The sequence below is a fragment of the Lepidochelys kempii genome, chromosome 1 (assembly GCF_965140265.1).
Source record: "Lepidochelys kempii isolate rLepKem1 chromosome 1, rLepKem1.hap2, whole genome shotgun sequence".
NCBI classification, from domain to species: Eukaryota; Metazoa; Chordata; order Testudines; family Cheloniidae; genus Lepidochelys; species Lepidochelys kempii.
The window spans coordinates 141,581,241-141,594,363 of record NC_133256.1 but is presented as its reverse complement, the minus strand read 5'-3'; positions in this window follow the sequence as shown (position 1 = coordinate 141,594,363).

Sequence of the window (13,123 nt, the reverse complement as noted above, 5' to 3'; positions counted from 1 at the left end):
TACCCTTTTTAGAAATTATTTTCAAATGGCACTTTATGTTGAAATATGACCCCTCTTTTACCTCTTCTACTAAAAATGTAGAAACAAACTTCACCAATCTCTCTAGGCAAAAGAAGGTCAGAAAATTCAGTGGACACCATTTGAGTTTTCAAACGAATACCTACTTGTATGGTAGTCCCACTTCTGAAATGCTGTCTACAAAAATATTAAAGAAGTTGGAAATAAAGCAGTCAGTGAGGGTCAAGATTAGGAAATCCTTATTTTTCTTGAATACAGGTTATAGTACAGAGAGATTTGGTCAAAAACAATCTGATGACACACGTGGGAAATGGGCTCTGAGTTAGGAGTGAAGGAGAAATCTTGGCAATTCTCTGTAATCAGACAAAAGGTCACTCAGAGTGATAAGGAGCTGTCTGCAGTACAGCTTTTTTACTTTCAAAGGCTTGCTGCAAGCATATTTACTTTAATAGAAAGTCACTATCAAATTCCCGGAATTTATTTCTTGGAATTAATAACTTTAATCGCTTTATTACTGATCGGAATGAAAACCATTTTTGAGTTGCAAGAGATTACAATGCCATCTTCCCTGGACACCAGTGTTTTATTATCTTCTAGATAAGAAAACTGCATCTGAATTACTCCATTTCATGTCACTGCTCTCCTCAGTTTGAAAGACTTTATTAGCAAATAAAGAACATTGCTATAGGAAACAAGACTCATCAATTTTCCAAGATAAAATATTATAAACAGATTTTTATCAGCCTCAAGTAATATAAGACTAGGGGCTATTAAACCATACCTAAAATACTGGAAAATATGTCAGGAAGAAACAATGGGTTGAAATTAAGAAGCTGGATTTTCTGGAGTTCCCAGTGTCACTAAAATAGGTAAGTAAATTTTTACTCTGCTTGTTGGCACTCCCCAATTTGCAAAGTTTGAGTTTTAAGGGTGAGCTGCAAAACTAGAATGAGTTAAGATAAGAAACATGCACTAGCCTCCACTCCAGCGTTGCCTGCAGAAATAAGTAACCTATGTTTTTAAAAGTATTTCCTCCTCATTCACACTTGAAATTCTCTGGCACTTTGTGATTTGCAGAAAGATCTGTTAGTGTGTGACATAACTGATTACCTCAGCCTAGGCAATCCATTGAAAACCACTCTGCTTTGATTTATACCTAATCTTGTTTAGTTCCTAAAATAGAGAAAAGGAGTGATGTGATGAATAGCAATGGACAAACAACATACTCTGTCCTAATGTTCAGATAATATGATTATATTGCGTATAGAAGCCCCTTTCCCTTTCCAAGAGATTCTCTCCCCTACCCAGGACTATCACAAACTCCAAGACTTCCTCTCACCTGTGGTAGCTTCTGGGGGAAAGTGTGAAAGAGTGGCCTGTAACAGCTCCTCTGCACTTCAGGTAGCCATTACTTGGCTCTCCAGAGCATGCCAGGTGGTTGTTTTTCCTAGCAGCAATCCTTACGGGAACAACTAGTGATAGCCTCAGCCCCACTCCCAGATCTTTGGTATGGTGGGGAGGCAGGGGCTGGAAGCTAAATGATGCCACAGTAAAGCTTTTCTTACTTGTAGTCACTAGTAAAGTAATGCTGCAGGAAAGTCTCTTTCCATATTGCTGCACTGAGTCCGCAGACAGCCTGAGATGGAAAGGAGACTACAAAGAGGCATCCTGCAGCTAAGGAAATACCCGGGTTTCCCTAGCAACAGGTTGAAATCTTAGAATTACAGGGAATCCATGGGGTTTCCCTAGCTACAGACAGTCACTAAGCAGCGTAGAGCATCATTAAGCTCCAGGCTGGCAGTACAGCAGCACACAGAAGCCTTTCTTATTTCTGTTGCTGCAATATGGGGGTATGATTAGGCAGCCACTCAGCCTTCCTTGGAGTCTTTTCTATGGAATAGGGAACCTGCAGCCACCACAGGTGGCTCTCTGGAAATGCCTGCTGAGAGAAGTGGCCATCCGCTACCCCCAATGACAAATTTTGAAGAACAGTGAGCTGACACGACAAGCTGGGAGGATGTATAAGAGGTCACCAAACTATCAAAGGTGAGGGACATCCCTGTACATGTGGGGGAAGGAGGGAGGAGGGGGAGGGCAGTTCCTGGGAAAGAGGATGGAGAAATTTCTAGGGAGCTGCTTGCTGGGATCAAAGGGTGATCCCTCTAGATCAAAGTGAAAGCAAGTTAATATTAATAATGTGTGTTGTCTCCACCCAGATATGGATTATGCTCTGTAATACAGCATTCTTCTAGTATGAACTAAATTGCGTGTCTGATAGTGGTAGCCACTGTTTTAACTCCAAATTGTACATCTGGAGTGGTTTCCAATAAACTTCGTATTTTATAAAAACCAAGTTCAAAGTCTTGGTCCTAGTCTCTGAGGCCCGTAATGGTTTGGGGCCTGCCTCTGCTGTAAGGAGTGCCTTATTGTTCACACTCCACAAGTCTATGCACCTTATGACCAAGATAAAACTCTCAGGTGGTGGGAGGACTACAGCTGTGGCATTCATTGCCAGAGGAAATCAGGTGTGGGGTGAAGGAAACTATATAACTTTGCTGATACTGAACTGGTCGGCCTTACATTTCAGTGTGACCTTCCCTCACTGAAATGATTTCCTTTTGAAAAACAAACAAACCTGAAACAATGGGAAGGGATACTGTCAGATTTATATACTTGTTGCTTAACAATAAAGATCCTTAAAAACTTAAATACTGTTATTTGGACCCCACTGTGCCTATATGATTCCTTCATATTATGTTTATGTAAAGAGTAAAGGACACACAACCCTCATTCTAAAGTGTAAGTTGTTTAAGTGTAGTTGATTTGGCATTTCCTGCCAGTGCAAAAATCTGTAATTGCAAAGGAAATAGTGTGTAACCCTGGCTTGTTCCCCTGTAATACTTAACTGGAGATGACTTATTCCACAGCATCCAGTCTACTATAAAGCATAGTTATTAAATGTACAAATTGAATACACTGGTGGCTCCCCAAGCTTTTCTGGAATCTCTAACATGAAGCTCCATGCATGTCCTCAATAGCCTTTTCTGCATCAGATGATATAGCTGCCAAAGATCTAGCTTCTTTTTTTAACTCCCTCAGTATGTGCATCACTCTGCAAAGCAGAGCTTGTCTCCAGGTGGTAAGTTTGTAATCAGAATTGAATAAAAAAGTCTATTGTTGCAAAGTAGGATCCTTCTGAAGTTTCCAGTAATTGCCCTGTGTGCACACTACTGGCATGACCTGAAAGGCCCCTAGCTTGTGTTAACATAGTCCTGTTTGAAAGAGGACTAAGTTCATGTGAACTAGTGAACACATGTGCCCTGTGTCAGTATAGGGCAGTTAGAGCACAATTCTTTGGGGCACTCTGTAATTCACACTCCCATAGTCCGTACTATGGCACCATGTAAACATAGCCTAACACTCCTGATGTTGGGATCTGGCTGCATAGAGATACTTGGTTGTAATTGGACTAATGGCAATGAGAATCACCCTGTTGGGAAACGGGAAATCGGTGTTGCTCCCAACGGAATCGACTGGTTTGCACTGCTTCCTGTAAGAACATTACATTTACTATGACTTATTTGAGGACCTACTATTCAAATGTAAAATCGCTAAACAAATGGCTTAACCACAACAAGATATGTAGCTAACAAGGTTGTGCTAATTCTTTACCACATTTATTTGTTTATATCCTATAGCCCAGTCTCTAACTTCCCTTCTATTTGTGTCTTTTAGCCCCTGGCCAGAGATTACCTATGTATGTTCAATGCCTAGCAGAGTAGGGTTTTCAGTTCTAAGTAGGCTCCATTTTCCCCATGTGATTTGCTACCATAATGTGTGTGTATATTTGCTACCATAATATAATGTATATGATAGACACAATAAATAGTAAGAATAAAGTAGACTAGGGGTGGGACTTTTACCATTGACATTCATGGGAACAGAATTTTGACCAACTTTGAACACTTCTGAAAAGCCCACCTATTCTTTCTTAATATTGTTTACAATGTATTTGTGTCATGAACCCACATAAAGATTTGAGCTAAAATTGCAGTTGTGTGATGAATTAGGGCTTTGCTTTGAAATACGAGTCTCTAAGGTCTTCCCCCTCTTTGCCCTTTTTGTTTAAAGGGGAGGTAATGTTGCTTTAAGATGTACTTTAATTAGAAAGTGGGGAGGGTGAAGAAAAGGGAAAGGTCCCAGGTGGATTTGATTTCCAGCACAGCATCAAGTGCTTTGTAGTGGTTAAAGGTTTTTTAGGTCTTATCTGTAATGTAGAAGATGTTCTATATATTGTACATATAAAATACATTGTATATGTATTTTGATGTCGTTTTAATACATAAAATGCTATATATTAAGGCTATTGATTACACTTTTTTTTAAAAAAAGCTCTTGTACTTTGTGGGAGAGACTGCATGGCTGCTACCTGTGTTATACTTGCTAAGAGAACAAACAAGGTCTTATCTCTCAATTTTTGTTATTCCTTGCAACTTTCAGGAACAGTGTACTTATCTGAATGAAGAATGTTGCTCCACCTCTTCCAAATCTAAACTCTGCATGAAATCCTGGCTCCCATGAAGTCAATGGCAAAATTTCCCTTGATTTCAGTGGGACCCAGATGCCAGAAGAATGGACTATATGTAAAGGTAAATGCCCTTGTAAATGACCCCTTTAAAAATAAATAGAGGATTTAGAGTTTTCAACTGGATTAAAAATGTTACAAGCTTGAGAGAATCTAGGAGTCAATTAAGGCCAAAATAGTCAAACCTGGGTGTCTAAAGTTAGGCACCTAAAAAAAAAAAAGGGGGGGGGGAGGGGGATGACTAGATTTTCAGAAATAAATATTCACAAGCCCTATTAAAATCTGTGGGTGTCAGACATCATCTGAGTCTTAGATAACCAAACATGGATTTAAGTGCCTAATTAGACACTACCTTTGAACATTTTAGCCTCATTGCTTCAAAGACAATGCTCTCAGATCTGTGCAGTTATAGTTCTGGAATATTAGTTAAAACTCTGAAATGTCTTTTCTGAAAAAAAAAATCTTAGTAATAAACATGTTAAAAGGACCTAAGAATAGCCACATTTGACAGGCTATCTCCTACTTAAATATAGATCTTAGGACTATTTATCTCAGGTTCCCAATACGTCAGCTTTGCAGAAATGTTCTGAGGATCAGACAGGAGGCACAATGTGTGGGTAGAAGGAAAATATTTTCCAACTCTCAAGCTCCCAGATCTTTCACTATGATCATGAAGTTGATAGAATCACCTTTATGTGCTTTGAAGAATACAGCTATTTTATTGGATCCCATCAGGATCACAGATGAAACTTTACCTAACTTTCACATTCGGACAGTATGATATTATTAACAGCCTCAGATTTTATAACAAACAAAACCCCCTTAATTAAGACTTCATCTCGTGATAGAGCTAAGATTCACAAGACATTTATTAGCCTTATAATTTCACTCCCCATGGGAAAGGATTGTCTCTTTTTATCAAGAAGTGATGACAAAAGTATAAGCATAATAGCAATGGCATCTTTACCTCTGTTTGCAATGGTAACTTTGCCTTAAAGGAACAGAGGCCTTTCACAAAAAAGGCAACTAAGTAGTCTGGTGCCAATAGCTGGAGGATTCATGCTGGGAGACATGAAACCTAATACTAATACCCTCTGCATTCATTTCTTCCTTGTGTACTTGTGGAGATGGGTTTTTTAAATCCTCATGTGAAGAATTCCATTTAAGAATAGCAATAGAAAATGACCCAAACCTAGGCTCTGGGAACTCACTGCATCTTTTCTCTCTCAGCTCTGGCAGTGCCACTAGAAACTCCACCCCCAACAAAAAAGAAAAGACCTTGGGGGGTGGAGCGGTGTCTAAAATCTGGATCTGAACTTATAGTTGATCTCATATCCACTAAGATATGTAACCATCCACTTTAATTTGTGGATGCCCATGTCTTATATGAAAATAACTAAAAACAAAATGACCATTGAATAATGCCTTTTGCATGTTCAAATATCAATGCGTATAGCTAAAAAAACCTTCAAATCCCACATTTGATGCAATAGCACACAAATGACCAGCAAACTAAACCTCCAAGCAACCACATTGAAAAATAAACTTTCTCAAGCCTAGCCCTGAAGGATGACAGACAGGCAATTTGATGTGCAACCAGGGGGTTGGGAGGACCATTTCAAATTCATGGGTCCTCAGTGGAGATGGGCCCAAGTCCTGTGTTCTCAAGATTATAATGTAAGACCATCTCAGTTAAGTACCGTGGCTTAGATGGGCATGCCAGAAACACCCATGCAAACTAAATGTGTCTTGCAGCATTTCAAATTCAAGGAGAGAACATGTATGCCTTAATAAGCAGGAAGACCATACTCTCATATTGAACAAGATAACCAGCCAGTCTGACAGATTGATCAGTATTTTACAGAAAAAGATAATGTGGTTGCTGAGTAGTGCTGTGGGTTGGGGGCATTCTCCTTATGTAGCTGAGGCGTGGCCTCACATGAGTAATTAACATATAAAAGGAGGCCTTATTTCTTGGAGGACAGAGTTAGGGAGATAAACTGATCATTAGGCTGAAGTAAATAGGTTAGTAGGTTAAAAAGACAATGCCTGAGCCAGTTACTATAAGAGGGAGAACTCCCAGGGAACCATTTACTAATGGACAAGATAAGTTACTAATGTAAAGAGGAGTTTGAGCATGGACAGAGCATGCTGCACAGAGATTGTTTCCTGCAAAGTGACCAATCCAATCCAAAAATGGGTGATGTAATGTATAATAAATGCAATGATATATGTATATGAAGGGAGAGTGTGTCTCTGTAACTTTGAAGATATGGTATACCCATCTGCTATGCTTGAGTCTGATCAACTCAATGTAGTTTTACTGTATGCATGAGTGATGAAATCTGGACTCAAACTGAGCTTTTTGGATCCCAGAGAACTGCATGAAGTGTTGTCCCAGAACTGAACATGGTGTTCTGGATAAGCTGAGTGGAAAAGGTCTCAGAACTCAGGAGATCTATTTGAATTTTGAGCCACCATTTTAGAAAATGTTCTTTGTGTCACTGTTTATTCTATCTGGAGTTTAGAATAACAAAACTTTAATTTTGACCTTTTAGGTCCGTCTTTGTTTACAGCTGGAGTAGAACAAAATAAACTAAAATCTCTACCTGTTTCTGACATCTCCACCATAGATGTCTAGCCATCATCTCAAGCTCTTAATCTTCTTCCTCCAAGCTGTCCCCACTACCTTCATTCTTTTTCATTGGGTGGACAACACCACAATCCTGCCTTGTCACTCTGACCAATGACATCTTCAACTTGGACCTCTCTAGGTTCTCACATCCAGGCTATGCTTAAGTCTTGTAGATTCTTTCTGCATAACATCTCTAAGATATATGGCCCTTTCTATCCACCCACACAGCTAAAACTCTCATCTCGCAATTTGATTACTGCAACATCCTTCTCTCTGGCCCTGACAGCTGCAATTTTGCCTGCAAATAGCCATTCTGAATGCTGCTGCATGCGAATAGCCATTCTGAATGCTGCTACAAAGATAATTTTCCTAGCCTACTGCTTTGACCTTGTCACCCTCTCTTTGCATTCCACCAATGACTCCCTCGTCTCTCACATCAAATATAAGCTACTTCACTTTCAAGACCTCTCATGGCTTACTCCCAGCCTACCTATCCTCTCCCTTTCTGTACTGAAAGATAGACTCCCATCTCTGAATGGCTCTTGATGCGTCCATAGCCCACTTGTTAAATTTTCACACAAGCACATTCTTGCTTTCTCCCATGATGCTGCTGCTTATGCCTGGGAGGAGTTTCCCATAAATCCCCATAAAACTAACACATGCTCAGACTCTCCTCTGCTGTGATGCCTACAAAAAACCTTCACACTTTTAGGCTGATGGTAGGCTGAGACCACTATCATGCTGACCAATATTATCTTACTGTTTTCTTTACTCCATCCTATGTCTCTCCACCTGTCTCCTCTTGTCTTCTACTTACATTATAAGCTCTTTGGGATGGGGAATGACTTTTCCCCCTGTGTTTGTACAGTGCCTAGCACAAAATATCGATGCTGTATCTACTCCTGAGATTTCCTGTCTCCCACATGTGAATAACCAGTGTTGGGTCCATATTTATCCACGTTATTAAGTCAAAGTATTTTGTGTGACAGCTGTACAAGCTAAGGCTGCGCTCATGATAATCAAATCTCATTCCTTGCCTAGAGAAGCTACCTTACTGGTCAAACTGTTATAAGTTTTAGTATATGGAAATGTTTGCTTCTCAGTCTCTTGTCCCTGTGAGGTCAGGACTCTTTTAATTTAAGTTGTGACTAGCTCCACCTTTATCTCATCTTATTTCTGCTAATGTTGCCCCATTGTCCCCTTTGCCCTACAAGCCTCACTATCCCCTTCATTTCTCAGTCCCACTTTCATGCTCATGTCTCCTTCCATGTTGCTCCCTTGCCTGGAATGATCTTCGCTCCCTGGGGCTTATTGGTGCTATGATGATACAAATAATAAATAATGCTTGGATTTTTCCCGTCTCCTTTCATCACTTTCTAAAGTGCCTGTGGTTGCATGGAGGCTGTAATCTTCCTTAACAGGAAGCTAGCCATCTGAGAATTGGCAAGTCCTTTTGAATGTCTGGCCATCATCTTGCTGCTTTCAGGCATCTGCAGTATGAATAAACCAAACTTCCTGGCAAATCTTAACTGCCTTATGTTCAAGAACAATCAAAGTCTCAAGAGAATAGCTGTTGCAGTAGAACATAACATACAACCCACTTACACCTACTAAATGTGAATTTATAAATGCCTGTTTTCCTTGATAAAGCCCAAAGGGTCATTGCTCCCGTCACAAAGGGGAGACTAGCTATAATTTATTGCATCTAGCTGAAAAAGAGACTTATGTATGCTGGTTAAGAATTCTACTTGTTTTCTTGATTGGAATGTGTCATTCATGGACCAATGCTTCCAAATCTGTCTCCCTATGTTGACTTTACATTTATGGGGCTTATCTTGAAAATTGCTTACAAACTGTTATGGGTAGAACATATCCCAGCCTGGGACAGCCAAGAAAATGTACTTAGATTTCAGCAAGTGTCTTGTTAACTTTCCTTTTAAGGAAGGGCCATAAGCAAAATGGTTCAACTGCAGGTATTGAGAGATTATTTCTAAGGCCTATGTATTTCTGAAAGAAACTAGCTTCGTTAAAACAACTGAGATTCTTCTCACTCCTAGACGGTCAGGGCCTTCTCTTGGTACCTGTGGGGTTTCGTTTCCCTACAATCAGCATGATCTGTTGATGAATGGGGGAGGAAAAGTGAACTGATATATTAGGCTACAGATTGGCTATTGAATTCTGTGAATGGAATTTCCTCCAAGATCCATTCTACACATTCCTTTCCCCCCTTAGCTACTGTAGGTGGATGGATACCATGGTTTTCTGTATATTTTCGTAATCTTTTTTTCTTTTTGTTCAGACATTTTAGTGGATTAAGGGTGGCTGTTTTATACTAGAAGGCTCATTGGACCTTGAAACTAGGCTATTCAGACCTCTTCAGGGAGAGCCTTAATGGGTTTGAGAGAAAAGACCCCACATATATAGACTAGCATCCACTCGAGGTCTCCTCCCTGTCTCTTGCCTTTTCCAAAAGTAATGTCACCATTTTGTAGGACATTGGTGGTTCTGCTAGACTAAAGCTTCCCGGCCTCTGAATTTAGATGCAGCTTTATTCAGCCTTTTGTTGTGCCGAGGAATTACGTTAAAAATAATTTAGTAGCTAGCTTCAATGTCTTTTATACCCAATAGGTGTCCTGTGTGGATTTTAGATCTTGAGGAATAGTCCAACATGTCACATTATCTTTTCTCTTTTTGCTGATAGTCTTCACTATTGTGACCACCACTGGTTTTGTCTTACCTTGTTGCTTGAGACTTCCCAATTTATCATCATAAAAATATTTCAAAAAGAAAAGGAGTACTTGTGGCACCTTAGAGACTAACACATTTATTTGAGCATAAGCTTTCGTGAGCTACAGCTCACTTCATCGGATGAAGAGAGCTGTAGCTCACAAAAGCTTATGCTCAAATAAATTTGTTAGTCTCTTAGGTGCCACAAGTACTCCTTTTCTTTTTGCAAATACAGACTAACACGGCTGCTACTGTGAAAAATATTTCAGTTGTTTCTGGCTTATGGGGGTTTGACTTCACTTCTGCTTCCATTTTCAGATTTGGCTGTTTTGAATTTTTGGTCTGTAAATGAAGCAACAGAAACTTTAATGTAGGTGCTTACATCTAAAGTTAATTACAGCTATTTCACTTCACACATCCTGTGTTCTTTGGTGTAGTGACAGATTTCTAGATGTGGAATAGTTTCATTAGTTAGGCTTTGTTGTTAGGTATAATGCTGATTGTTGCTGAGATCAGAAATGGATAAGTGAGGAAAAGGGCTAGTCTCTGTTACCTGGATTAGATGCTAACAGCCTCTAGTGGCACTGTACTCATTTAGAAGATGTCTCAAGGGTGGAGGGGGGAGACAAAAATGTCTGGTTTGGCCTCGAACAAGCTAAAGAAAAACATTTGAGGATAACATCCTGAGTTGGAGAGACTTGCATGTAACCATTGACCTTAGCATGCTGAGTTCTGACCTGCTTGTCATGCTGTGAGGGGCTTTGATATAATAACGTTGGGCACAGTATAAGAAGTTAGATAGTGGAGACATCACCCGTGCAGTAGGAATTGCATGATTGTGTATCTCTGAAAGTGCTCATAGATGAAAAACTGAAGGGACTGACTTTGCGACTAGCTCAGACACCGATTTGTTCGGTAGTCTGGAAAAATTGTGTAAGGACAATTCCACTGAAACCACAATGAATGGTTGTAATATGGATTTTGTATTAATGAAAGACAGTAATTTCTTAGCCCCAAATCCCTTATTTTAAAACAGATTTGAGGAACAAAAGTATTAATTAAAAATTGTAATTTACTTTATAACAAAGTGCTCATTGCACCGACAGGCTCTGATAATTGTTTCTACACATATTTAAGTGAACTGCATCATGTTGATAGCCATTGGCTGCAACAAGAACCCTCCCTGAATTCACAGCTACTCTGGTCTATTAAGACAGATACTAATATCCTTCACCCATTACTTGAGCAATAACAAAAGCAAGCACCCAACAATGTTAAACTACCTTAGCTGAATGAAGAGAATTAACCTGTGCAAATTCCAGAATAAAATATCTGCCACTGGCCTTCCGACACATTAATCTTTTAAGTTAGATTCTTACAGTGCCTCAGATGATCTCTCCTGACATGGTGATGCAGGAGATCACTTGTTTACCTGGAAGTTAAACTAGAAGTCTTTCAATATCAAAAACAGCACCCAGAAATTAGAACTGGAAATGCACCCTGAAATTAATGGGAAGCTAATAAAATTCCTGAGGTACTGATCTATGACCTCTAATGGTCATGCAACTAAAAAGGACCATCCTTTTTTATTTTTTTTGTTTAAATCTGAACACAGACTTCAGTCTATTGGTCTCAGGGTATACTAATGAAATAAATATACACACTCCATGGGAGGTAAAGTGAAATCCTGACTTCAAACCAGCTAGGTGGTGATCTGATCATAGCAAAGGCTCAGCCTTCACCCCCATGGTCACCCAACAATGAGATCCAGAGTTTGTCCATTAGTTTGTATAAATGGGAACCATTTTGGATACTCATGGTGGCCATGAGATCTTGAACCTACAATGAAGAGTAATTTTACGTGTGGATACTGAAGGAGTCTACGACAGCAAGCCTCGGTGATTTCTACATCAGATCAATAAAAATGTTAGTTCACTCAAGGAGCCTGAGATGCAGCACAGCTTGATTCCATCCTATCCGGGAGACATTCTCACAGAATGAACATGTTCAAAATAGTCTAGTTTTAGGAGTGTTTTACTTCCCATCTATATTCAGATGTCAATTACACAGCTCCACCAAACCCCTCTGCGCTCCCCTAAATATCTACAAGGCACTGGAAAGAGAAAACTAATTTATTTTAAAAAGAGACTTGCACTTTGGGTACATCAATAGATAAATGTTCAATTTGTTACATTTAAGAGATGGTGACAATTAAAGTAAAATACAGTAAGAAATTCTATATAGTCAAATCCAGATGCTTCAACCTTCCCTAAAATAGTGACTGTGGTAATAATAATACTTAGCTCCCATCTAGTGCCTTTCCTTTGTACATCTCAAAGCACTTTACAGATGAGGTCAGTACCAGCATCTCCATTTTACAGATATGGAAAATAAGGCAGACAGATGGGCAAGTCGTTTCCTAAGTTACCCAGACTGGTAGCAGAGCCAGCACTCTGTCCACTAGGCCACTCCTTCTCTATTACTTTGGTATTTCTTTTAAACTATTGATATCTTGAATATATCATAATCGGGGGTAGCAAAGCTCAGCTGTGAATGTGCTCACTCTAAATACTCCTGACTAGTATTTCAGGTTTGGACATCCTTTGCTTTCTGGTAGAGAGAACCCTAGAAGGGAGTGGGCGGGGAGATTCAAGATTAAGAGGAAGAAAAAGACACAATAATAAAGGCAGATCTCTAGATTTTTTCTTAGGTGTCACTTTTATTGTATGTGGTGGTGAGGAATCTGCATGGGGCTCTATGACCAGTGCATGTTGTGTAATTTTTTTTCCTCATCTATCTGCCGCTCTCCCCTCTGGTACTCACCACATCTGTCCCAGGGATCATAGCCTCTGTCCTCAGCTGCCTTCTTCCTCCCACTGGCTTCATTTCCCCATCTTTGTTACTCGCATACTCTACAGTTCCCACAAACTCTATTTGCTCCTCTTCCACTCTCCATCCTAATCTCCCATCCAGAACAAATCCAGATTTGTCCACATCTCCTCACCTCTGCTAACATTTGCCCAAACCTTGGCCCACTTTCCTCACCTTCTCCACCTCCCTGACTATTCATTGTCAGCTGTAGTCAGTCAGTCATTATGACAATGGATAGTCACTGGGTCAGTGAAAGAGTTACTGATTCTACAGCCTAGTGGCTAGGG